Genomic DNA, 26838 nt, shown 5'->3' on the forward strand with positions numbered 1-26838 from the left:
ATAATTTGATCATGAACCAAATATGATTTTACCATACATTTTTCCAGGAAAAAAAGAGAGAGAGAGAGAGAAATTGGATATATCAGAGGCCCACTGTCCATAAAGAGCCTTTCTGAATCTCTCCATGATGTCAATTTTTGTCCATGAATTCATAGAAGCTTAACACTAAGTTGATGAAAATCTTAGTGTTTTCATGGATTTTCATGAATTTTTCCAGGGAACAAAAATAAGGGGGATTGGAAATGTAGGAGGCCCCCTACACATAAAGAGCCTCTCCGAATCTGTCTGTGATGTCAGTTTTCCTCTTCACATTCATGGAAGCCTAAACCTAACCCTAGGTGGATTTCTTCCCAAATAGGATTTTTCCATGTCTTTTTCAAGTGAATGAAAATAAGGGGAAAGGGAAATCTAAGATACTCCATATACAAAAAGAGCCCCTCCAGATCTCTCCCTGACCTCAGATTTTCTTTTGAATTCACATAACCTTAACCCTACCCTTAAGTACATTTCCATCCCAATAGGATTTTCCCATTCATTTTTCCAGAGAATGAAAATAAGGGAGAATCAGAAATGTAGCAGGCCACCTATGCATAAACAGACTCTCCGAATCTCTCTGTAATGTAGGTTTTTCTCTCTGAATTCATGGAAGCCAAACCCTAACCGTAAGTGGATTTCCATCCCAATGGAATTTTCCCATGCATTTTTCCAAGAAAATAAAATAAGGGGGATCGGAAATATGAGAAGCCCCCTATGTGTAAAGAGCCTCTACAAACCTCTCTGTGATGTCAGTTTTTCTCCCCAATTTCATGGAAGCCAAATCTTAAACCTAAGTGGATTTCCATCCCAATAGGATTCTCCCATGAATTTTTCCAGAGAATGAAAATAAGGGGATTGGAAATGTCAGAGGCCCCCTATGCATAAAGAGTCTCTCCAAATCTTTCTCTGATGTAGGTTTTTGTCTGTGATTTCATGGAATCCTAACCCTATCTTTAGATTGAGTCATATCTAAATCAGATTTCTGCAATACTTTTGCCAAGTTACTAAAATTAGGTGGATGGAAATGTGAGTGACCCACTATCCACATACCATCTCTCTGAATCTCTGATGTTGGTTTTTCGCACTGATATCAAGGAAGCCTTACCCTAAGTGGATTTTTCCCAGCAGTTTGATTTTCCTTTGTATTTTGCCTCAGAACTCAACTGTAGGAGATCTGAAAGTTAAGAAGTCCACTCAAGAATATCTGATGTTTGGTTATTAAGCCTCTGTTGAAGACTTCAGATAAAGTAGAAGTCACCACTTAGTGTGGCAACCTAACAGCTAACAGTTGCTATAGTCAGGAAATTATTCCCAAGGTCTGGTCTGGACCTGCTTCTTTGTCATTTTAAGCCTTGAGTCTAGTCCTGTCCTGGGGAATTAATGGAGAATAAATTCTTTCCCTCTTTCATGTGAGAATTCTTCAGGTAATGTAAAGCTGCTGTGAGAACGTAAGTATTAATTAGGTATCATTATCCTGATGACTATATACACAAATGCTTGTCATCTCAACCTGTTCAAAAAACATCATGTGCTTTTCAAGGACAGCCCTGTAATCTCTTTGACTTTCTCCACGTTACTTGTTGCCTTCTCCTTCTCCTTCCCTCAACCATGTCAAGTACAGACTTTTTTCTAGTCCATCATCTACTTGCATTACATGACAAAAGCATAGGAATTTTGGTTGTAGATCATCATCTCAAGAGAACAAACAGTTTTTATTCGATCCAGGATGATGGATTGCTGTTACAATCCTTAGGACTCTTCTCCAGATCCATAATTAAAGGCATCTTTCTTTTCTTGTGTTTTCTCAATGTCCAACTTTCACAGCTGTACATGACTGCTGAAAAGACCATTCTTTTAACTATTCTGATATTTGTTGCCATAGACATATCTTTATCCTTCATGATATTGTTTAAATTTGACATTCTTTTGCTCTCTATTTCTCCAACATGCTATTTTATCTATTCTTGAGCCTAAAAAAACAAAACTAAGTGGCATTTTCGCTTTATTGACATCAACTATAGGACTTGAACAGCCTTCAAATTTAGACAGAAATAAGACAGAATGTAGTGAGATGTAGTAATTTCCAGGGCAGTTAATTATAACTGCATTCAGTTGTTATCTAGCCATAAGATTTTCTGGAGGCATTGATTAACTGCTATTAACAGGTACATCAAAAGAGCAATGTATTTCGGATTTGCATGTTCTGTTAAAATATTATATTATGCTTTATTAACAATAGCAATCATACTCACAGGATGTTTGCATTGATTCAGTAGGTACAGTTGGACCTTAAGTACTGTCACAAGGCAATATATATTTGTGCATTATTCCCTGCCATCAAGAAAATTAATGCCTCTGGTATAAAGGAATGTTTGTAATAGGCACATCGACTGTATCATTTGCCAACTAATCAAATGGGGCCTGATTTATTAAATTTGGTGTGTTAATTTTTTTTAAGTGTCATATCATTTCAAAGTAAACACAAAACAAAGTGGTCATAAAGATTTGGAAACAAATTATGTACAACACCATTTATTAATTATCAATTGCACAGATGTTTTAAAGAGTAAAATGCTGGGGAAAGGAGAATAAAACTGGTGCCAGGAGTTTTAATCCTTTTGCCTGCCCTTATAATTCTAAACAAAACCAGGTTCTATCAGAAGTAACTGATGCTACTTGTTTCCAGTGGCACAAATATTCTCTTTTCCACAAATGTGAAACCTAAATCCAGAGTGGAATAAAACAATTCTGCATAGCATAAGCATTTCTAAAATATTTTTGTGTCTGATTCAAAATCTCCATGGGTTTTTGTCTCTAGCAATGCAGTTTGGGAGATTTCTGTAAAGGAAAGGATAGTACTGGGTGCCAAAAAGAATGAACAAACAACTAACTTTGGGCATCTGGTTCCATAGGATGAACAAGGAGAGTGAGGAAAAAGGTGTTTTGGACTCAGGAATCAACAGGTTTCTCCTTCGATCAGAGTATCAGTTGCCCTAAGTGCCTCCTTTTTGACAGGTAATGTAATTGCAAGAGATGGGATAGAGATAAATGTGTATATTTACCATCATTGAAATCATACCACATTCTTGCTCAGGTTCTATTTTTGAATGTATATGATGGTGCTATCCTGAGAAAGATCAAGTAATTTATTTTGAATCCTCTCTCACTTTATGCAACTTTCCATTCTTCTCTTTTCCCATTCCTCCATTTCTCTCTTTTTTCCCCATAGAATATAATAGAGTATTATATTCCAATATTTTATCTTGCTTAAAGGCAAAATCTGTTCCATTGTTTCACTCTTTTAGGGCAGGGTCCATGCTACTCGAGAGAGCTGTTCCTCATGGCTCTGTTAATGTATATCTCTAGTCCTTGAGTTGGCAGAAAAATATGCTAACATAATTTGGGCTGCCACAAAAGCTAAACTGTAAGCTGCCTGAGTAATAAAACCCATAAGTCATCTACTCCGCCAGCTTTGCTGTGAGACAGCTTAAGGACAGAGATTGGTAGACTTCCCTGGTTTTGTTTCCCTTCCCACTCAGGTTTAGCAGCTGGTAGAAACACACACACACACACCACCAATTTTTCTCCTTAAAGTATGAAGGCATTCTTGAATGAACAAGCGTATAGCGTATGCCTGGGACAGAGGCCTTAGTGGTATTTTAGGATGTACAAATGAGAGATTGTGGATGTGAAGAAGCTCTATGCGGGTAGCCTGTCACTGTTGTTATTTCTGAACATGGGTCAACTGGGCTTCTGGAAGATTGTTAGGCCTGCATCCAAACATAGTCCAGGTGTTGGGTGGGGGAGGGATGAAGCAGGAGGAGCTGCCTCTAGCCTCTTTCCCACCCGATCAACCTGGCAGTTGGATTATTTTTGAGTGGAAGTTTATCAAAATTCTAGGACGCTGGTAGATAGGTTTACTGGTCTTTCTGTCTCTTGGACAGAATTCTTGTCATTTCCATCCCAGCTCCCAATATATACAGTAAATAGCTAAGCACTACAGTAAACCTTTAATGTACTCATTTGGGATAGAATTAGCAATACACCTCTTTACCACTTTAACTCAACTGGCAGCCTCTCATATTTTTCTTTTCTTCACAGACAGCTCTGTTGGTGTTTAATGGAGCATCTCCAACAAAGATAGTGGGTTGTACAGAACAGCACATAGCATTTTCTAGTCATCCAACCAAGATTGTGGCAATGAAGAAAAACCTTGTATCACTCCAGCAATGGTTGGGTGATGCTATAATACAGCCAAAGTCACTAGTGGATAATCTGCTTTAATTCATTTCCTTTATTCATAATCTCTTCTGCAAATAATTCATTAATTAGCTTTTTCATTCTGCAACACTGTAAATAATATAGAAGTGTGTTTATCTTCTTCCTGTCTTTGATCTTGAGGCAGTATCAGGACTTCCGGTGGGGACAATGGCAGCTTAGTTGTCTCTGTGAGAGAGGAGATGGCACTGCAGCTGGATCGGTGGCTGGCAGCAAGCGCCGGCAGCCCAACTTGCTCCAGATTAAGGAAGAAATGAGAAATGAGTCCCTTCAGTTTCGGTTTCCAAACAGCTTGCAAGCAAGAGGCAGGGAAGCAGGGGATCCATCTTTGTTCACAGCTGTGGTGCAGCCTAAATATGGACACTAGAGCCAACTGAACCCCATTTCTAAATCATTTTGGAATATAACTATTTTTCAATGTAAGAAAGGCCTTCCTTTGCAGCAGATAAGTAATTCTCTTGGTGTTTATTCATTATCTCTGGGACTATAACTTTAAAAGAAGAATTTGAATTTCATTGCAATTTGAACACTTCATAAAAAACTGGAAGATAAGTAGAATACAAAAAAGATATAAAAGTTACTTATGGTGAAAGGAGAAGATTTGTTTGTTAAAAGTGTAATTTTACGAAACTCCATCTGTATTCATTGGATTTGATTTTTGTATGGGAATTTTTGTTGTTGTTTTTCTGTGATACGCTTGATGATTGGCTAGATTTTCAAAACAGAAGAAGATAGTAATTTGATTGATCTGTATTGAAAAATACGCCCTCTGTGTATTTTTTGCTGACTTATGCCTGCAGTTATAGCATGAAAGGCACCAGAGGACATGAACTATCTGCTTACTTTCACTTAAACAATACCTATGGTTGCTTGCTTTGGGGGGGGAAATGGCTAGAAGAGGCCCTTTGGAGCACCAGTTAGTAGATAAAACAACTTGTTTACTCTGATCAATGTTTGATGAATTAGGAGCCAGATTCAAGTCCCTTAAAAAAAAGACAGAAGAAAGATTGGACAAGATGGTTAACTTTGAAATGGAGGTGGAGACTGATTTTGAATGTGGATTTGGAGTTTTTAAAAATGCTGGATTATGAAGGTGGTATGAACAAAGATGCTGTGGATTTGAAAATGGATTTAAAACTACCAAAGGATTAGAGTGATATGGAAAAGGATGCCAGAATGGATTTACGATTTCCATCTGACTGGAATCAGGCCATTGTTGTACTGATATACAAAAATAAAGGAAATAGACTTGACCCTACAAATTATAAGCCTATCAGTTTACTAAACACAATACATAAACTTAATTTATCTATTACAATTTTCAAATTTCATAAAGCTTTCACCTTAGCCAAGCTGGACGCACTGCCCTCAGCAGTCCTTTTTGGACTTTTAAGGGTACTCCTATGCACCTTCAATTATGTCCATGTGGAGGTGGCTCAACAGAAACACTAAGCCATACGTTATTATATTGTTCCCTATATAAGGACTCTAGACAGATATTTATATACCCGATACTGAAGAGATTTTCTGGCAGGGAGTGGGATTTCTATTTAATTTTACTCCTTTCAGACAAGGATCTGAAAATATCCTCCCAAGTTGCAGTTTTGTGCTATCATCTGCACAATATGCTGCACCATTACTTAGATTTAGAATTTCTTAACATATTTCACATTTTAGTACTTTTATTTTAATTTTAGATTAAATAATATTAATAGTTTTGTTTTATATATATACATAAATGTAAGATGGTTACTATTATATATTTGACTGTATCTGACCTTAGGGCTGTAATAAACGTGTGTGTGTGTGCGTGTGGATTTACAAATGAAACCAACCGAAGTCACAATGATCAAAGGGACATACAAATAATGGAAAAGAAGAGTGACTTGGAAAGACTTTTTACCTTGGGTTTGCAAAAAGAATGTGTTGAACCAGTGAGGCTGTTCCTGGAAAGAGACAAAGAGAAGTTACTGGGGCTGTTTTGGGAAAAAGACAAGGAAAGAATGATGGGGAATCAACTTGTAGGATACTATTTGAAAGGATTAAAGATTAAGCTTTTTAAAAATAAACAGAAGGTTTACAAAGTGAACTTATTTTATTTTGGTTAATGTATATGTTGAGGCTTTGGGTAGTTATTAATGGGACTTTTTTTGTGACCAGGATTGGATGATGAGGTTTTAAGGATCTGTGTATAAATGGGGAAAGATTTCATTTTTTAAAAAATTATAAATTGGATTATAAAATGGATTTATTTATATGTACAAAGGTAAAAGGATATGACATTACCTACAATGGAAGAATGGATGGTGAAGCTGATGGAGTTGGCTGAGATGATGAAATTGATGGCTTTGATCTGAGAAAAGACATTGTGTAATTTTAATGTTAATTGGAAACTTTTTTTGGACTTTCTGAGGGAAACAGAAAAAAATGAAATTATGTTGTATGAATTTGATTATTAGAAATAATAGGGTTTATAGTAATAATGAAAGTTATGTTGTTAACTTAGAAGCAAGAGATTGATGTATACTGTTACTTATATCTGTTGTGAGGAGGGAGGAAGTCAATCTTATCTTTATCTTTATAATCTTTCTTTTTTTGTTTTTTCATACTTTTGATCTTGGTAATTCTTTTTATCTAATTTTCTTTTCTTTTCCTTCTTTTCTTCCTTTACCATTAGTTTTTGTTAGTTTTTATTGTTTCTGTTTTAAAATTTAATAAAGTTATTAAAAAAAAAAATCTGCCCCCATTCTCATCCCACCATTGTCTTAGTCATTGGTGTATGCATTAGGACAGTGTTTCTCAATCTTGACAAATTTAAGATGTATGGACTTCAGTGCTGGCTGGGGAATTCTGGGAGTTGAAGTCCACACATCTTAAATTGCCAAGGTTGAGAAACACTGCATTAGGGTGTTAATGCATCAGAGAGTTTCAGGAGTAGTGGGATGGACCAGGATTCAAAGTAGATGGGCAGAGGAGCTTTGGAATACTGTGGAAATGGTTTGAGCAAGCAATAGTTATGGCAAATAAGCCATATACTTTGAAAGCCCATGAACTGATTTCTATGGAATTTGACATGCTTTTGTCTAGCTTTTGCAGGCTTTATTCCATTCTCGTGAACAGCAAAAATCTAATGTGCAAGCTAATAAATCAGATTTGAAAGCAATGTAATTCAAAAATCCCTGCATCATTTTATATGAAATTTGGCACACTTCATCCTCTCAAAATGGTCTAACCGTATTGCTCATTCTTTTGGAAAACAAACAAAAAGTATAGGCACTTATACTTATCTTTCCTTGTGCTAGATAATAAGATGATAAAGATCTATTTTTCCTGATTTGTGCTCCAAAAAGTGGAAAGGGGAGTTCTTGTTCCTAGTGCCCCAGACTGAGGCTATTTTCAGAGCAGAGAATTTGGCCATGGAGCAGGTGATCACTGCATAGCTGTACTATACAAACAGAGATTGTAAAGTATGGAGAAGCAAGAGTGAGTTTAGTAGTATTTTGAAAGGGAAAAAACAGAAATGGGTCTACTAACTGATTTATTCCAAGAGCTGGAATCCAAAAGGTGCCTTTTGACAGAGATAGGATTTTGCTGCTTATATTATACTTTGGAGGATCAAGTCACTTAATGGTCATATTAAATGTGACAGTCACAGCTTTATCCAAATCCTTGGAAAACCAAGTTCTTTGTTCCTGTCAACTTCTTAAGCACATCTTAGGAACTAGTGAAATGGCCTCACTGGCTGTTCAGTCTATGCCAAAGAAAGCCTAGCTAAACCAGTCTTTGAGGTCCTTGTGCACACAAGCTACTTTCTTCTTTATTTTTTCATTATAGTATTTATATACTACCCTCTAAGAGACCCTATGCAATTCACTGTAAAACCTTAAGTCAAAATATAAATAATAAAGTTATAATTCTATAAAATCATAGTAAAAATAATATTAAAAACCCTGTTTCAAACAAATCAACCATTTATATAAAAACAGATCAACATCCATATCCAAGCAACTCAGTATACAAGCAATTTGACCTCCCCTCAACCTCAGTGGAACAAAACTGTTTTTAGCATGTCTCTAAAGATAAGAGTATAAAGTGCATGTCGACCTCTGGGGGGACATTGCTCCATAAGGAAGGGGTACTCACAGAGAAGGCTTGCTTCTAGATTCTCTCACTCCCCCTTTCAGGGGGGAATCTGGAGGATCCCCCTTTGGTGTATACGCAGTGACAGGATGCAGGGGGTAGATACTGTTGCTTCCTTTACTATTGTCACTGCCTATGCTATTGATGCTATTACACAGACATAGGACAATATGTGAAGGTGGAGGGAAGAGACTACAGCCTGGGACTAGCAATCTCAATAGGGGATTTTTTGATGCTGCTATTGCTGTAGCCACCATTGTGGAAGTGAGGTTAACAGTGAATGGTTGAAAGGGCCAAAGTGAGAAGTCATCACTGTTCATGACTGTCCATAATATACCATGATCATGTAGAAGGACTTGTCTGGGATTTGTTAGTGCCTAAGTGAATTCAATGATTTCCAGGTGAGGGATAAAGTGTAGTAGTGCAAGAAGCGTGAGTACAAGGGGTTCATCCTTTATTCCCAAGTTCTAGTGGAAGTAAGTCTCAGGGATTGAGGAAATGTTTGGTTTATGGTAAGTGGTGATCAGTTGGATATAGTCAGAGTATGGGTCAGATGGAACAGCCTTGGGCCAGAGAGTGGTTTAACTTATAGCTCTGTTAAAAAGAAAAGTAATTAATCACTACCTTGTCATTGGACTCTGGAGGGTGATGCAAAAGAGTCTGGGATGTTTGGGGAAGGAGTGATGAAGGCAGGAAGCAAGTTCCTACTATGATGGACAAAGAAAAATATAAAGAGAAGTATTAAGCTAGCTAATCCATTGGAAGGGGGAATTCCGATTTGCTGCCAGTGCCCTATTCTAGCCCAAATGCCCTGTCCCTGGAGCCAGAGAGCAGGATTGCTCTGTACATTGGCTTTTGACAAATGGCAGGCCCATTTAAAATAAGACTTTTCTGATCCACAATCTTATCCAGGAAGATCATGTGGACCATGCAAAGACCAGGTTGAGGGGGAGAGGGGACATTTATCTCTGGCAATATGCCCTCCCAGGTTGCAAGTGCTTTACTAGCCTTGACTTCAAGACTGGAGAAAAGGAGTGGTGATGATCTTGCAGGAGAACTTAATGAAACCAGAGGCCCTTCTCCACAGGTGACAGTTATGAATTGGAAGTTGGGCTGTGGGAACAAATTTGTGATATTGCTGTGCATTGCTCACCTTCCTACCCAAGAGTGTCCCTCTCTGAATTGCTGAACCTCATTGTACAGTTGTGTTGGATTATCTCAGCTGTTGGTGCTGCTGTACTTTAGTCTCCATGCACACGTTGGTGGGGCCTGTCCCAGGCTATATCTGGCCAAACTTGTATAGGTGGCCATTTTCAGGATCTGGTCACTATCTTGGAGCTGAACTTGAAGGACACTGTGATTAGTTCATTTAGACATTTTATTTCTATAAGCCTGAAATTTGCTTTTTGAAAATACTCAGTTTTAACTGTGTGCCTTTAAAAAAAAAACACTGTACTGCACTGCTGTATTATATTATATTATATTATATCATATTCCACCTTTTTCATTTACATATATGAACGGAATAGGAAGCCAGAGATTTTGGGATGCAGTTGGGAGCAAGCTTATTTTAAGAGAAATCTTTTGCTTCAGATACTCCCTCATGAGGGGGCTTGGTTGGTTCACTGATATCATAACAGATAGGTCTTGGTGGTAAGGCCAGACAAAGTATGGTACAAAGCCATTTTCAAAGGAGAACACATGAAAGAAACCTCCATATCACATCAGTCACTCTTTAGGTCAACAAGGACCACTTTTGCTGCTATGGCTCTTGGGCATCAGTCAATAAATAAGCTACAGGTCTCAGCTTATCCTGCTAGGGAACCAGGGTGGTCAGGTGCAAGTAACTAGAGAAACCAGGAAAGTGAAAGAAATGTGCCAGTTGAAGAAAATTGAGCAATCATGAAATGCTCTTTCCAATTGAACCCTAACATTAGAGGATTTGAAAAGAGAATGTTTGATATTTGGAAACATAATTCCCATATCCAGAAATTGATGAACAACAATCAACAGATCAATGAAGATTTATCCTTAGAAAAAAATCTTTTATGGATATTGAATTGAAAGACCTGGAACAGCTAGCTGAGAATGCTAATAATGATAACAAAACAAATGAAATTAAAGATCATCAAATGAATTGAAGACAATAATAAAATTATATCAGTTTCTGAGACAGATTAAAGTAATGATGAAAGTCATGAAAACATAGAGCAAGAACGACAAACATCAGGTTTCTAGTAAACATAGAATGAACATATGAAAAATTCAAATCATAGGGAAGACCACTGAAAAAATTGAGTAGAAAGAACTATTAAAAGTCTGAAAGATACAAGTTCCAAAATAGAAAATATTGAAACAAACATATTAGTCAAAATTAATCAACTAATGTATAGCACAGTACCAGATTTGGGATACAATGCTGTAAAAGAAAACCAACAGAATCAATCACCAAAATGGAGAATTCAATTGAAAGATAAATTATGAGTTGAATCAACAGTTGGAAGAACTTGAAGGGAAAGAAGACCCTAAAAATAATAAGAAAATTTTACAGAAAAGATATAACCTTGACCCTAAGACAATAAAAGAAGTCTTAGAGGAATTAAAACAATGAGTCATGGCAATTTCAAAGAAAGTTGAAGAATATGAAGATACAATGAATCAATTTCAAAAAAAATCAGAAGTTTCAAAAATCTGCATTTGTTTTATAAAGCATTACTAGGAAATACTTCAAACAGATGCTTGCCCTGATAACGGTGAAATTTGGGATAATCCAAAATAACATAATAATGATACAAAATAGATAAAAGCAATTGAGAGAACTTCGGCTCAGTCAAAAAAAGATGGTATCATCATAACATTATCACTGATTAAAAAGCATGGAAAAAAGAATTGGAGTGCAACAGGAAAAGAGGAAGTAAATGGATTTTGGCTTAAACATCTTACAACTCTCCATGAAATACTGAGTATTTAATTTAATGAAATATTACAAATTGGAAAAGCTGAAGAATGAATTAAACTGGTAGAACATTTTTAATATAAAAGACAGAGATTTGCAAGCAATCTGTAATTTGTAAGAAATTACAAACCAATTATTTGCTTGCCTTGCTTACAATGTTATCTATTAGAAGATTTGGTTAAGGAAGAGTGAATTACAGATGAGCTGGGTTTTCAACTTAAAAGTATAGTTTTGTTTTCTTATAGTGATTTCTTCACGAGGGATAGGAAGAAATTTGTTCAATATGCATTTTGTGAATATGTGAGAAAACGTAATTATTTCCGTCAAAGTTTGCCACTGGTTTTCCCATTCAAAACTGTTCAATTCAGCATTCTCTTTCCAGTCACAGGATAGCAACAGTACCCTCTGCTGGTCTTCTTCAACAACTGATACTTGAGTTAATAGAGAAATGTGACTCATCAAACAGTAAAATGCTCTAAGACAATTTAGAGCAGAAAGTCTGGTTTACTGTTTCTGAGTCAGCCTCAGGCAATGCTAAGGAAAAAACTAATTAATTGTGAATTTAGCAACTTAGAAATAATTAAAAATGTACAGTGGGTACAATTCCAACTGGTATCAAGTCAGCAATTAAATAACTTCAGTCCCTGGTCCTGCATTTTAAATATGGGGGGGGAGGGGGGGGAACGGACAATGAACATATATTCAACATCCAGATAATATCATTATATTGTTTGACCAGATAGCTGATTGGAACAATTGCTTAAGAACAAATTCCTAACAGGTACAAAAGGTTCCTTGCTTCCTTGTTATTTTTTGGGACAACTGCAAGCAAAGTCTTTTGTTTCCTTCTCTGCTCTTGCACTGACTTTAAACTAATACCATGGATTTTCTTGTCCTTCTGGTTTGTACTCATTCTTTGGTTGTAATCTTTGCTTCATTTCTCACAATCTCCTTTGATCTTCAAGGGCTGAGATGGATTGGCTTTCCTCCGACACAACCTTTCTTAAAGCTTGATTTCTGACAATATGTTAACCTTGAAGTGTGGCAGGGAAACCCTCACATATTTGGAGTAAAAATGCCTTCAGACTGAATATTCTCCCATATTATCCATCACACACACACACACACACACACACTATTTATCTATCTAAATCTGAATTGTAATCTGAAAAAAAGTTTCAATCACAATGATCTGAATATTAATAGAAATATTTGCACTTGACCGTAACTATGTGAGGGACACAAGTTATTTCTGAAGGCATCTCAACTGATTTCAGCAGTATTATTTCATGGGAAGGTGTGTGCCCAAGCTTGCACAACTTGATATATTCCAAGTCAAATGCAACTCAGCCATATGTTGTGGCCACTAAAAATCTAATTAACCCCTTGATTTTGCCAAGTGACTCTTACTAGAAAAATGAATTACTGAGCACCAAACAGGGCTCAAAAGTTGGAGTTATGCTGGTGATTTCATAAACATATCTTATTTTTTTTAGCAGCATTGAATAAATGATTTGTCCATATTTATTTATTTGTTTGTTTGTTTGCTTATATTTATTTCTGTAGCTGTCCATCTCAACCAAGTGACTCTGGGTGGCAAACAATCATAAAAACAATTAAAACAAGCACCATACAGCACAAAATAAATATATATGGCAACTGAGAAAAAAATATCCCATAATTATCAGTATAGCCACGAAACAGGGCCCTGAACACATTTGGGCCCCCAGGCCTAGGTACATAACTAGGTCTTTAGGGCCTTATGAAAGGCCAACAGGGTTGGGGTTATCCTAGTCTCTGAAGGAAGAATATTCCAGAGGGCAGGGGCTATGGCAGAGAAGGCACGTCTCCTGGTCCCTGCCAGCCAACATTCCTTGGCTGATGGGACCTGCAATGTGCCCAACCTGCCAGACTGAATTAGACGGATAGAAACTATTTGGAGAAGATGGTCCCTTAGTCTAACCCGGCCCCATTCCATGAAGGGCTTTAAAGGTGACAACCAGCACCTTGAATTGTATCTGTAAACATACTGGCAACCAAAGCAGCTCATGCAGTAGTGGTTTTACATGTGTCACTTATCTGACACCATTTACTATTCATCCAGCCACATTCTGTACTAGTTGAAGTTTCCAAATGCTCTTCAAGGGCAGCCCCATGTAGAGCGTGTTGCAGTAATCCAGCCGAGAGGTCACAAGGGCATGAGTGACTGTGAGCAAAGACTCCCAGTCCAGGAATGGATGCAACTGACGCAAAACCCAAAGGTGTGTGAAGGCCCTCCTAGCCATGGCTGCCATCTGCTCTTTGAGCAGGAGCTGTGAGTTCCAGAGGACCCCCAGATTGTACAGTGCTACCCCATCCAGGACCAGAGATGGAAGAGCCTTGTAACTGGAAGGCCCAAATACCCAGAGCCACTCAGTCTTGCTTGGGTTGAGTTGAGCCCATTGTGCCCCATCCAGGCCCCTACAGCCTCCAGGCACTGGGAAAGGACATCCACAGCATCACTCAGAGGGCCCAGGGTAGAGATATAAAGCTGGGTATCATCAGCATATTGATGATACCTTACTCAAAACTGTTGTATCACCTCATCCAGCAGCCTCATGTAGATGTTAAATAGGAAAGGAGAGAAAACCAAGCCCTGGGGCACCCCAGAAAGTAGAGCCACGGGTTAGATCTCTCTTCATCAACACTGACTGAAACTGAGCCCAGAAGAAGGAGGAGAACCAGTGCAACTCAGTACTGTCTACTCCTAACTCCTGAAGCCAGTTCAGAAGGATACCATGATCGATGATATTGAAGGCTACTGAGAGGTCAAGAAGAGCAAGGATGGATGCACTACCCCCATCCCACTCCCACCAAAGGTCATCCAAGAGTGTGATCAATGCCATCTCAGTCTTGTACCCTGGCCTGAACCCTGACTGAAAGGGGTCCGCTTTATCCAGGGTCCTTTGAAGCTGCCACATGACCACTCTCTCCACAACCTTCCCTAACAATGGAAGATTGGAGCCTGGACGAAAGGTGTCCAGATTAGTTGGGTCGAGCAATGATCCCTTGAGGAGGGGGTGCACCACATCCCCCTTCCCTCAAAGAGGAATTAACTACCACCCAAAACCAATCATGCATCCCTATGTAGCCTTAACCAGCCAGGAGGTGTATGGATCTAACACCGAAATGGCCAAGCTAGCAGCTGCAAGGGCTCTGTCTATTTCCTCGGGTTCAATGGGATCAAACTCCCCACAGATAACCTTGCAAGACTTAAGCCCCATAACCTCCACTGGTTCTGCCCTAAACCAGAGTCCTGCATAGAGCGAATACGAGCTACTTTATTCTCTAGATGTACAGCATATTCCTCACAGCGACCCTGTAGGTGAATCTCAATATTACTCCCCATAAGGAGGGACTGAGTCACCCAAAACAGGGCTGCTGGGCGACTAGAGCCCCGCTGGCAGAAGACAGGGAGCGAAGATGATCGAACATGAGCTAGAGCCGCTATTAGAGCCTATCTCATGGTGGTAAGGGCAGCAAAACATAATTATTTCTCCACCCTTATGTTTTGCTGCCCCTACCACCACAAGATGGGCTCTAATAGTGGCTCTAGCTCATGTTCAATCATCTTTGCTCCCTGTCTTCTGCCAGCGGCGGTCTAGGTGTCTCTTAGCCCTCTTTAGCTCCCTCAGCTCTTCCTTATACTACGGAGAGTTACAGGAACCATGGCCATGAAGAGGCCACTCAGGCACGATCTGGTCCAAAGCTGCAGCTGCTCTCCCATTCCATGCAACCACCAAGACTGTGGTCAGACCATGCAGAAGATGTCCCAGAACAACCCCAAGCTCCCTCTGGAACCCAACTGGGTCCATCAGTCACCTGGGGTGGGCCGATCTAATAGGTCCAGCCTCCCTAAGGAGGCGGGTGGTGCCAGACAACTGGAGGCTCACCAGGGAGTGATCTGACCATGGCAGAGGAGAAACCAATATGTTTCCTTATGTTTATTTGTTCCTTTCCCTGTTTTTTTTTTTAAACTCTCCAGTATAATCCGTGGAGATCTTCAAGTACTAATAAGGCCCAACCCTACTTAGTTTCTGAGCCCAGTCAGTCTAGTCAGTCAGCTGCTGTCTGCTGCTGCCAGCTGCCAAGATACATTTCACTCATCACATTGAAAATTATCAACCAGGTCTACACCTTTAGTACTACTGAGACCAAAGGCCCACAGTGATCACAATAAAACAACACCTATGAAAATGATACAAAGAATATAACTCAGGACATTCTAATAGGATTTGTTCAGAAAATTCTATTCCATTAGCAGAATGTATTTCTATGGATGCTTTTCACATTAAAGATGAAAGGCAGACTCTCACTCTAACGAGGAACTCTACATGATGCAGTCTGAAGAGGAAATCTGTTAATAAACTTTCATTGAATGATCACCTGCTGCTAAGTGAAGAGGCTTGGCAGATGTAAGGAAGAGACAGTTGTTCCCTGAACTGTTAGTGATCTTTACACTGCAATACCAGGACTGCTACACAAAATTATTAAGGGAAATTATTAGTAGTCCCCATTTAATTCAGAGAAAAGACTTTATCTCATGCTTCATTGCATCCCACCTCCAACTGCTAGAAAGTGTTGAGAAGAATTTGAAGCTCAGGTATATGTAGAAAAAAAGTACAAAAGAGGAAGTTTCTTAAAACTGTATGCAGAAAAATGTATGACACATTTTAGTTAGTCATAGATGTATGGCTACTTCAGAAGTTTAAAAAATACATGGAGGGTAAAAGTAGGCAGAAGAGTTCTGCAAGCTCATTGAACTTAACTCTCCAACTCATTACTTTCATGATGTGTTGGACTAAGTTTTCATAGCCCTGCCAGTATAAACGATAACCCAGTTCAGCAAATTTAGAAGGCTGATTTATTTTCTAAATGTGTATGTTAGGTGTCAGCATTTTCACGTTATAACATGCTGTATATCAGTATTGTTCTTATTTGGCGTTCTAAGGTGATGACATGAACAGTAGAAAGTTAGATTTCGGTGCGTGGCACTGTGGTATCTTGTCTCATCTATATGATAACAGTTGCTTACTCTTCCACCACTGTAATATATTCTTGTAACAGGAATTAAGAAAGGTCTCTACAATGCTATTTTTTGGAAAAAAGCATTTTGATCTTAATGCTATGTTTTCTCACTGAAGTTGAAGTTTTTTATATCACACACACACACACACACAGAGGCATTCAGTGGTTTCCTAAAAGTTTGTAATGTTGGGACCTTACCAGCTACCAACACATTCCAGAAGTGGGGACTGTATTGTTCTGATCGACTAAGAAGACTAAAAATTGGGCATATAAAAATAGCCTCCATTGCTGTTCTTAAAGTAGGAGCAAGCTGATAAAATGAAGATAGTCCTTCAAATAAGTTGGGCCTCAACCATTTCAAGCTTTAAAAATTGAAATATTAATATTAACTATGTAAACATAATCAGTGTAGCGTAGGTAATATAGGCATCATATGAAACAATTCTTTAACCTACACCACTATTCAGACATCTGCATTCTATATTGTTTGCTGTTTCCTAATCACCTTTAAATATAGCTATATATAGAAGACAATTATATATTAGAATAGAATATATTAGTTGGATAGAATGGATAAGTTCATGAATTCATCTTCCAAAATTAATACAGATCAACTATATAACATATTGACAGAACATACTATTTTCATAATAGTTAATCAGATTTTCTCCAATGTACATACAGATATAATTCTCTCCCTTTAAATCACAGAGTGAGTGACCCTCCTGCACGAACTGTTAAAAGCATTGTTGTTTCTACTAGCCCCAAATTAAGTGCATTGGTAACAGATGGATGAGTTTAATTGTGCTTGACTGTCTTTACAACCTACTGTGAAGCATCCGCTAGATTTATTTGTCTGCTTATACAACCTGATCTTCATGTAAACTGTATCTTCAGACATCATACAAGCATTCCGTGAACATTCTATTTATAGCGTAGTTTTGATGAAGTCTCAAAGTATACCATGAGTAGAATTGCAGAGAGAAAGTAACCAAAAAGTCTTGTAGTGTAACAAGATATAGCTGGAGAAATGATTGAATGAAAAAGAATATTAAATACAACTGTGACAGTTAAAACTAGGGGTGTGCAATATGTGCCATGCATAGCCTGTTCTATGCACTGAACAGCTAGTTTTAGATAGCCAGTATCTAAACTGAAACATGTATTCTGGGTAGAAGTGTTCTGTTGGGAGAAGGAAAAAGACAAAGACATTGGCAGGAACTGAGGAGAAGTAGAGAAATAAAAGTGTTGGGAAGATCTGTGGGTGGCTAGAGCACAGCCATGTGGAAGAGAGAGGGAGAGATGGGTGACGTGGCAGCAGCTGAAGTAAGAGAAAAGAAGGAGGAAGAGGAGGCAGGCCAGCACTCAGAATGTGTGTGGAAGAGATTGGCAGAGAAGGACAAGGTACAGTTGATTTGGTTTTGATCCAAACCTGGAACAACCAATATATTCCAGGTTTGCTTCTGGCAAATTGCTGTACCCTCAGTTTGGTAAAACTTTTCATTTTGTGGGAATCACGCCTAATCGAGACTCATTTTGAATGTTAAAGGACTTTGATTTTACAATGCCACTAATACCATAAAACTAATGAAGAGATGAGTGTGCTTCTTCGTGGCTTAGCTTCTTCAGCGTGGGTAAAGACATGATCTAGAACACCCTGACTTCATTAAAACGTGGGGGTTTAATAGCATACTTATTTTGGTTATCACTGGGAAGTTTAAATGTTTACCCTTTGCAGTATATAGACTGCCACTAGTATAGTCTTCTTTGAAATAAAGCAGGAATGTATGTGTATATATCCTGGTGAGTATACAGTATTTAAATATGCTTAATATAAAGTACAATACACACACAGAAAGATGTGTAGCTGCAGTAGCAGAATCACAAAGTGTGAAATGCAGTAGCACAATCACAAAGTGAATAAAATACTTCCAGCATGCACCCAAATAAAAAACATCATAAGGCTGCCCTATAATTTATGTTTAAGGTGAATATGAGTAAGTTCCATAAACAGAAGGAAGGACCTGATTATATAGGAAAAGCATGAATTATCTTTTAATAATTGCAAATCTACAAAAAGAGGAAGTAGGCATGGTCACAGGCTTGCTCAATTGCACACACATGAACATAGTCATATAATATCCTTTCCCCTTTCTACATCTGTCCAGCAAGATCACCACAATTAAACTAACACTTTGCAGGCAAAATCCTGAGAGAGAAGACAGGAAGCCTTAATCACTTTTCCCAATCAGAGATGTTTTACTTTTTACCTGCCAGTCACACGCAAAAATTATTGCAAAGTTTAGGTAATCGCAAGAAAGTAGCTGCATTGGGAAACAATACTGAAGACGCCAGTAGGAATTAACCTCTTCTGCTGTTGCTCCCAAGAACTGCTGTTCACAGACATAATAGGGTCATATGCAGCCGTCATGGCAAGAGACTATGAATGGCCTTTTTATATTTTTATTTATTTTAATACTGCTTTTCTCCTGGAGGAGTTTATTAATAAATCCTTTGTGAATGAACCTAGTTTTTAAAAAGACTTCTGCATAATCTAACTATGTGCTTCGTTTCATCTGTCCTGCATCTACCACCATGAATTTGGATCCTTAGGATAATGAGATTATGAACAATTATGAGACAGGAAGAAAAACTCTTCCTATTTTCCATTTTAAGGATTGGTTTATGAGTCATTACAAGCTTCAGTCAAATCCATCTGTTCTTATCTCTAGGCTAAACTAAAAATCTCAAATGTTGCAATTTCCCTATATGAGAATAGCAACAGCTCCTAGTCATTTTGCTTAATCTTCTGTCTCCATTTCCAGTTCTACAATATTCTTCTTGAGGTGTGGCAATCACACTTGTACATAATGATGCTTCTGTATCACCGTTTGGAATTTTTATCAAGTTATTAAATAAATATTCGAAATATAGTACACAGCCAGTTCGTATTCACCAGTAGTATGCATACTCACATATTGAAGTGCTAAACTTAATCCACACAACTGCAGTTTTCTATATAAGAGGTGGAGAATTTGTGGCTCTTCAGATGTTGCTAAAATCCTGGAAGCTCCAGCCAGCATGGGTAATACTGAAAATTAACAATAATAGGGGAACATTGGATTGTGGAACACTGCTTTTTTTTTTTTTAATCAGATGGTTAATTCTGTGTTACCTGACTGAAAATGAATCACACACCTGTATACTTCACATATAAAATGTTAAGAACATTAATCAGTCCCATGTCATTGTAACAGCAAAATTTAGCAGATGAAGACTTTCTAGATCAGAAAATAGGTCTTCCAAACCTCTGTTTTCCTGTATCTCACAATTTTAAATCTTGCTGAACTTAATCATGGTGTGCTATCTTTTATAAGTCTCAAAGCTTCCTCCCAATTGCAATTGTTTAATGATGGCTTCAGTGTTAGAGTAATAAAGCTTTATCACCAAGTGTATTAGCACTTTCTCGCTATGTGGTACAGTGCATAGCATCATTCTGTCCAATTGATTATGAATCATACATTCTTTGAAAATCTTGGGAGGAAATTTGTTTCCAGCAAACTGAACATTAGCAAGATCTACCAATCAGACTTTGCAAAGTAACATTTTTGTCAAGTTCTTTTGCTGGGAACAAGTTATTGCTCCCACTTCACCAATCATTTCATGCAGTATGCCCCCCTCAAAGTTGAAATTCCACTGATTATAGTCAATAATCCTTTGACTCAACCTTATTTATAAAGTTTCTTGAAATTTATTGTTTATACTTATGCACTTTGTGCTAGCAAAGAAATATATAAGCTTCCTCTACAGCTTGGCACAGATATTTACACACACACACACACACACACACACGATTATTGGTGGCCTGAAACAACTGTCAGTTTAAAAGGTATTTTGCACCTTTGGTAATGATGCTGCAAGGTGCCATTAAAAAAAAAATGCTGATCCATTTTATTTGAGGAAACTGCTTCTGTTCAATATGGATTATTGTGGCTTCAGTGGAGTAGATACTTCTGGACTGATTTTATCACAAACAGATTGGAAAAGGGTTGAGTTCACGTCTTGAACTAGACAAAATGGGATGTAGATGAGGCAAAGGGATCAGAAGAACTTCATGTTGTATATCTAAGTCCTTCCTTTTGGGTTAAAATAAGATGGCTCTGAGTGGTGATCAAAGCATGGGGGATACTAATGCTTTGCTTTGTATATTTAACCGTTTCCTGTGCTTTGGGAATCATCTGCTCTGTGATAAAGACATTCTGCTCCAGTTTTGTTCTGTGTCAGAACTGTGCCAGAAATTCATGTCCTGTTTTGCTAAATCAATCTTATCTTGATAAATCTTTATTTGCCTGTGGGTTATTTAAAACTCGACTTTTAGCAACTGTGCTAGTCTTGATATAAACTATCAGTAAGTATCCAAATCAAGTTGTTGCAAATGTAGGAGCATTTTGAGGGTGATATTCAGTTCAGCAACTGATCAGTAACTCACATGCATTTGAAGAAAGAAAATGGGGAAGATAAAATAGAGTAGAAAATGACACAAAGACACTATTGAAAAGATTGGTTCATGTGATAAAAAGAAAAATTGCATATAACCAAGCTGAAGCTTTATCTACACATCCTCAGACAAAAGCTTGCATAGATTGTGCTGCATGTGGGTTGATTAAAACTGGATGCTTTGTGGTTTGCAAAACATATACCTAAGTATTAAAAAAAGTGACAGCACCTGACTTTCAGCTCAGAAGCTGGGCCTGATTAGTAGTTTGATAGAAGACTTTCATAGAATATCAGGGCTGTAAACTAAACACTAAACAACAAAACAGAACAAAACTAGAAGAAGATAACAGCAATCCAGTTCTGATCTACCAAAAACTTTACATGAAGATATGCATGAATTCATCAGGAGTTGAGCTCAGCGTGAAAAAAACTGTTTATATGTGTACAGTACATGTGTGCATATAATATTATAATGTCATAAAATAATCATATATAAATAAAATCCCATTTAGTATGGAAAACTTTTAAATTTCACTTTTTAAAAAGTTTCTCCCAGTTTATATCAAGACTAGCACAGTTGCTAAAAGTGTGAGTTTTAAATAACCCACGGGCAAGTAAGGATTTATCAAGATAAGATTGATTTAGCAAAGCAGGACATGAATTTCTGGCATACACAGAACAAAACTGGAGCAGAATGTCTTTATCACAGAGCAGATGATTCCCAAAGCACAGGAAATGGTTAAATATACAAAGCAAAGCATTAGTATCCCCCATGCTTTGATCACCACTCAGAGCCATCTTATTTTAACCCAAAAGGAAGATCTTAGATATACAACATGAAGACTGTACACTCTTAAAAGCTTTCCTGCACCAGTCTGTTTCTTGTAGTACGTGCATCAATTATTCAATGATTCCAATCTAGCAGAAACTATTATAGCCCTACTTTTCCTGACTGTACACTAACTTTTTGAAGATTACTAAACTATTGGTGACCATGAAAAGCCATCTCAGCATACTGGAAGACACGCTTGGATTTACATGAAGTTGTTCTTTGAAACATTGATTTATCAACAATTATTTCTCCCCATTAAACTATTTGTATTATTTTCATCTCTTTGCCTAGCTTTTAGTACAGGTGTAAACAGTATGGATTCCTATTTTAGTCTAAGTCTGTGGTTGCCAAACTGTGTATCACAGTATCCCAAGGGTGCTGCAGCAAATCCACAGGGACGCTTTGAGTTATTTTAAATTTTTGAGGGAAACACAACAATACTTGACATCTGTGGGACACAATGCAAATTACTAGCTCAAGGTAGTTCACAGTTTTGGCCTTGGAGTACTGTGAAAAAATTACAGAGACAATAAAGATGCTGTGAACCAAGACAGTTTGGAAACCTCTGGCTCATACCTTCTGCTTGTTTTGAACTTAAGCCATTTTCCCCCTTTGGTAATGGATCTGGCCTATCTCTGTCAAGGTCATCTTCTTTACTCTTTGCAGGAGAACATTTACCCATCTTACATTACAGCAGAGCATCAACCACTCCATATATTCAGTGTTAATGTATAGCAATGTATACATGCATTAAAATAAATGTGAAGAACACCCAGTTGTGGATTGCACTGCTTATAGATCTGGAACTGCTGTTGTTTTGTTCTGTTTTGAGTCTGATTCTGAAACACTTAAACACTTAGCCTTGATCCTTGTTGAGAGTTTTTTACCCAACTGAAACATACCAAAATTTCCTATTAAAAGGTGAAATTGTGCTGTGTTATATAAATACTTATATGATACTTTATTTAAAATTATAATAGGGTTTGTTCCATATTCTCTCAAATGGTTTATTTTATTAAAATGTACTTTGACACTTGGGGCAATATTATGAATTTGTGAACAAATTGCATACAGAGTTGCATACTCCTCAGGGTATAGAAACCTGATTAAAACTCCATGGTTTTATACAATAGAGTCTTCTCACATAAAAGAAAATAATCAATGTACAGCATCTTAGAAGAACAAAATCCAACCTGCCATTTTCCGCTTATGGTTCTATAATATATTGTTCAAAATGCAGGACTGGTATGCCAGGAAGAATATAGTTCTGTATGCATGGAAGCAAGCATTCCACCTTGAGCTCAGGGGAACTTTACAATGAAACATAATTAACTATGCTAATATGAGCCAGAATGTAACAATCTAGTCCCTGGTTAATTTATTTCATGCTTTGTTCTGACTATAAAACTTTACATTTAAATTGTAATAGACAATCAATTTTGCGTTTACTAAATTGATTCTGACTATTAGACTACTTGGATTATTTTTACTTAAATTTCTCTCCCCATTTTTCCTTTATTACAGTTGCTCCATATGTGATGGGCAGGTGGGCATTCATTTCACAATAGGAAAAATTTAGAAACTCCCTTATCAAATAGCATATGGTAGAGCTGTTAATTCTGAAGTGTTTTTGCAGGGCATGTTTATTATGATATACAAGAATCTCAGGCAATCTATACAGAAGAGCAATTACCTTAGTGAGTGATATGAAATGGAGCCAGTCCTGCAGTAAGGTCATATTTGGTGCAATCGAGCTGTACATTTAGAAATAATGGGAAAGAACACTGACAACTAGATCACATGGATTATTGTTTTCATGCCAGTTTGAACAACTCTAGTAGTATAACATCACTGCTATGGACATAGCTTCATATGACTGCTCTCCACGTGGTGTTAGCATTTTAATAATGTATGTTACTCAGTCAATATGAGGTAGAGTCTTTTGGCAGCTAAATATAAAGAACAAAGACCTGAAACAGCACAAGGAAGAGTGAAACAGGGATTCTGTAGTAGAAGGACTGATACAGTATAAAAATCACATAAATTTTCAGATCAGGTTACATGCACTTGGTTTAAAGTTTGACTAATACAATCAGAAACCAACCCCTACCACCGCCCCCCCCCCAACTGTCTGATTTTTAAATCTGATTTCTTGTCAGACATGTTCTTCTTATAGCAGTTGTAAATAGATATGTAGTCTTTTATTACAGGCTCACAGGGAAGTGTGCATATATGGGAGAGAAATCTATCAAAATATAGATGAACAATGTGAAAACATTTGGGTTTCTTATATTGTGGAATATATTCTGGAATGTAGAAAGCCAGGTAAGAAAGAATTACAAATGAATATAGATGTAGATTGTACAGGTCTTTTTTACTTAGTAAAAAAAAATCTAGTGAACCAGAATACTGCCATACAAATTTAGGGAATAATATGGATCAGACTGTACAAGACTGTGATAGTTTTAAATGTGAGCCAATCGTTAGGTGAGCAAGGTAAATATCTCAAGCAGCTGATTTTGGAAGTGTCATTAATTTTATTGATGCATTACAGCCACGAAGGAAACACCCCTGTGGATTTTCCACTTTTGATGCCAAAATAATTTGATTGGTCTTGAATATTATAAACCTTGATTGGTGAGGAGTCACCACTGGGGTCACCATTTGTATTTTAGTCTCAGGCAGGAAGATGTCTTACTCCAAAACTAAAGGAGTTAAATGGTCCAGATGGAAAAGCCTCTAACTGCAATTCCTGATTAGCAGATTAAAAGGGAGTCAGTGACTTAATCTGCTAATCTTATTAGTAATTAATAAATAATTAGTAATTAATTGTTAATCTTATTAGCAGATTAACAGAAAGAGGACTCATGGCCTCTTGGTCTGAACTTCATGTGTTTGACATTCTGCTGCTATAGTCAATACCCTTATTATTCTCTCTATTAATTACTATGTATTATAACTGTATATTCATGTGAAGTTCAGTGATGGCTCTCTGGAAGAGGAAGAGAACCACATCTTCTAGATCCGCCCCCATTCTTCCCATTGATCCCACATGTTCCAGCAGAAATTTAATAAATTTAAAAATGCAAAATTGGGATCAGAAAACTTCTTAAAAATGCACCAATATTTATGTTAGCCCTATCCAGAAAAATAAAATCCTGCTTTTCTTCCCTTATAAACTTCGATTCAAATTCGCGAGAATTATGAGACATTCTTATGGGTGGAATGTGGTGTACTTGCACTGATTTTGTTAAGTGGTGGCTGACCAACATCAGATAGCATCCTCTACCACTTCAGAAACAAAATAAGCTCACAAAAACTAATAAAGAGAATTATTTGAGGAGGCATTGGCAATCCCAGTGTAGGGGAGATGAGGTAAAGATGATGATGAAGGCCAGCTGGGGGGGGGGGTGTGGCAGAGGTGGGGAGCAGGGAGCAGAAGTGGGTAGGTAGTGGTGGTAGAATACAGCAGCCTCTTCATTTTGCCCATGCTATGCAGGGTGGCCAAAATGGCAGAGATGGGGGGGAGGGAGATAGGCGGGTGGGGGGAGTTGAAGTGGAGGCAGTTTCTGCAGGGCAGAGAACATGACTGCAGGATGCTGTGACAGTCATAAATGCGGACTGGTTGCCAAGCCCCCAAATTTTGATGACATGATTGTGGGGATGCTGCGACAGCCAAGGACCGGTTGTAAGTCCATTTTTTCAGTGCTGTCATAACTTTGAATGGTTGCTGAACAAAGGTGGCTGGGGAATTCTGGGAGTTGAAGTCCATACATCTTAAAGTTGCCAAGGTTGAAAAACACTGTTCTAGAGGAAAGGTTTATTATTTATCATGGTAGTAACTTACACTATATATTAAATTTTGTCATGGCTTATCTTAACTTTTCTACTGTCTGAACATGCAACATCAGTTAAATACTTTAAATATTTTTTTAAAGAACTGTTTTTTAATAGACTCTGTCAATACATGTTTAAATGACAAACTTGAAAGAAACCAATTGGAGGTTCATACAAATCAGAATTATTTTGCTCGGAGTTAGCACAGAAAGCATCTGGCCAAATGGGAGTTCAATAGTAATTAATTTAGCTGCATAACAGTCTAATAGATCTGTTTTAATACTAATCATAGCCCAGTATATCTGTCTTAGAAGTAAATCAAAAGCATCATTTATTTTTCATTCTTTACATCAATTAGATTCTCCAGAATAGGCATTCATATATTTGTGAGAAGGAAAAAACCAACAACTTTAATTTGAACTTGGATTCTATAAATCCCTTGACTAAATGTCTTTTTTATTTATTCATATAACTACCCATCTCACATATGTGACTCTGGGTGGCATGCAGAATTAAAACAAAAATAAAACAATTAAAAAGCAAAACTGTTTAAATACAATTAAAACAGTTAAAACACCATAGAAAATGAACATGGAACAGTGCACTCCAAAACTTACAGACAATAGAACCATTTTGCAGGCTTCATACTTCCATGGGATTCATGTTACAATTACATGTTACAGTTGAATTCTGCTGATACATAATTTGATAATACTGCCTCTTAATTATGGAATAATTCCACTTTAGTATTTTTTTTAAAAAAAAATCTGGATATATATTTCAATCGAATTAATTTTTTAAAATATATAATACAATTGACTATTTAAGTCCGTAAGAACAATAAGGAGCCTATTGATTTCACTGGCATTTAATTGACTTGAGTCAATATATCCTTAAAACAGTTAGAAGTATTAGGTTTAGCCATGCATATGATGAGGAGTATTAGAGAAAATTACAGTTTTAGAAAGTAGAATGAATAGAATGTGTTCCCTCCTATTGCAGAAAGTAGAGAATACCTTCTTCTATATGCCAAATATAAATAAATATATTTATTGGCATATATAGCAAGATGGTGTAATTATGCAGCATATAACCATATTTATATTAGTTCATGTTATTATGATTACCACCATTGAAGAGGCTGCATAACACTTTTTGGCTAGTTTCCCACCACCCCATATTTGTAAAAATGCCA

The 26838-nt window shown here is 37.3% G+C and overlaps 2 long non-coding RNA genes across 4 annotated transcripts in view; one reads left to right on the forward strand and one right to left on the reverse strand.

Annotated features, from left to right (window-relative positions):
* The window catches only part of LOC148215905 (uncharacterized), a 101705-nt gene extending 94645 nt beyond the window's left edge, over positions 1-7060 (forward strand). Inside the window, exons 3-4 of the long non-coding RNA XR_015796397.1 lie at positions 2949-3051; positions 4138-7060. This is a non-coding gene — a long non-coding RNA (uncharacterized LOC148215905). The remainder of the gene's footprint in view (positions 1-2948; positions 3052-4137) is intronic.
* LOC148215906 (uncharacterized) overlaps positions 1-26838 on the reverse strand; it is a 75418-nt gene that overhangs the window by 36612 nt on the left and 11968 nt on the right. For all 3 annotated transcript variants that reach the window (XR_015796395.1, XR_015796396.1, XR_015796394.1), the window contains exon 2: positions 19453-19568. This is a non-coding gene — a long non-coding RNA (uncharacterized LOC148215906). The remainder of the gene's footprint in view (positions 1-19452; positions 19569-26838) is intronic.

Source organism: Python bivittatus, unplaced genomic scaffold (assembly GCF_059951505.1).
Source record: "Python bivittatus isolate LINGU-HERP-01145 unplaced genomic scaffold, Pbiv_v1 ctg000330_np1212, whole genome shotgun sequence".
Taxonomy (NCBI): Eukaryota; Metazoa; Chordata; class Lepidosauria; order Squamata; family Pythonidae; genus Python; species Python bivittatus.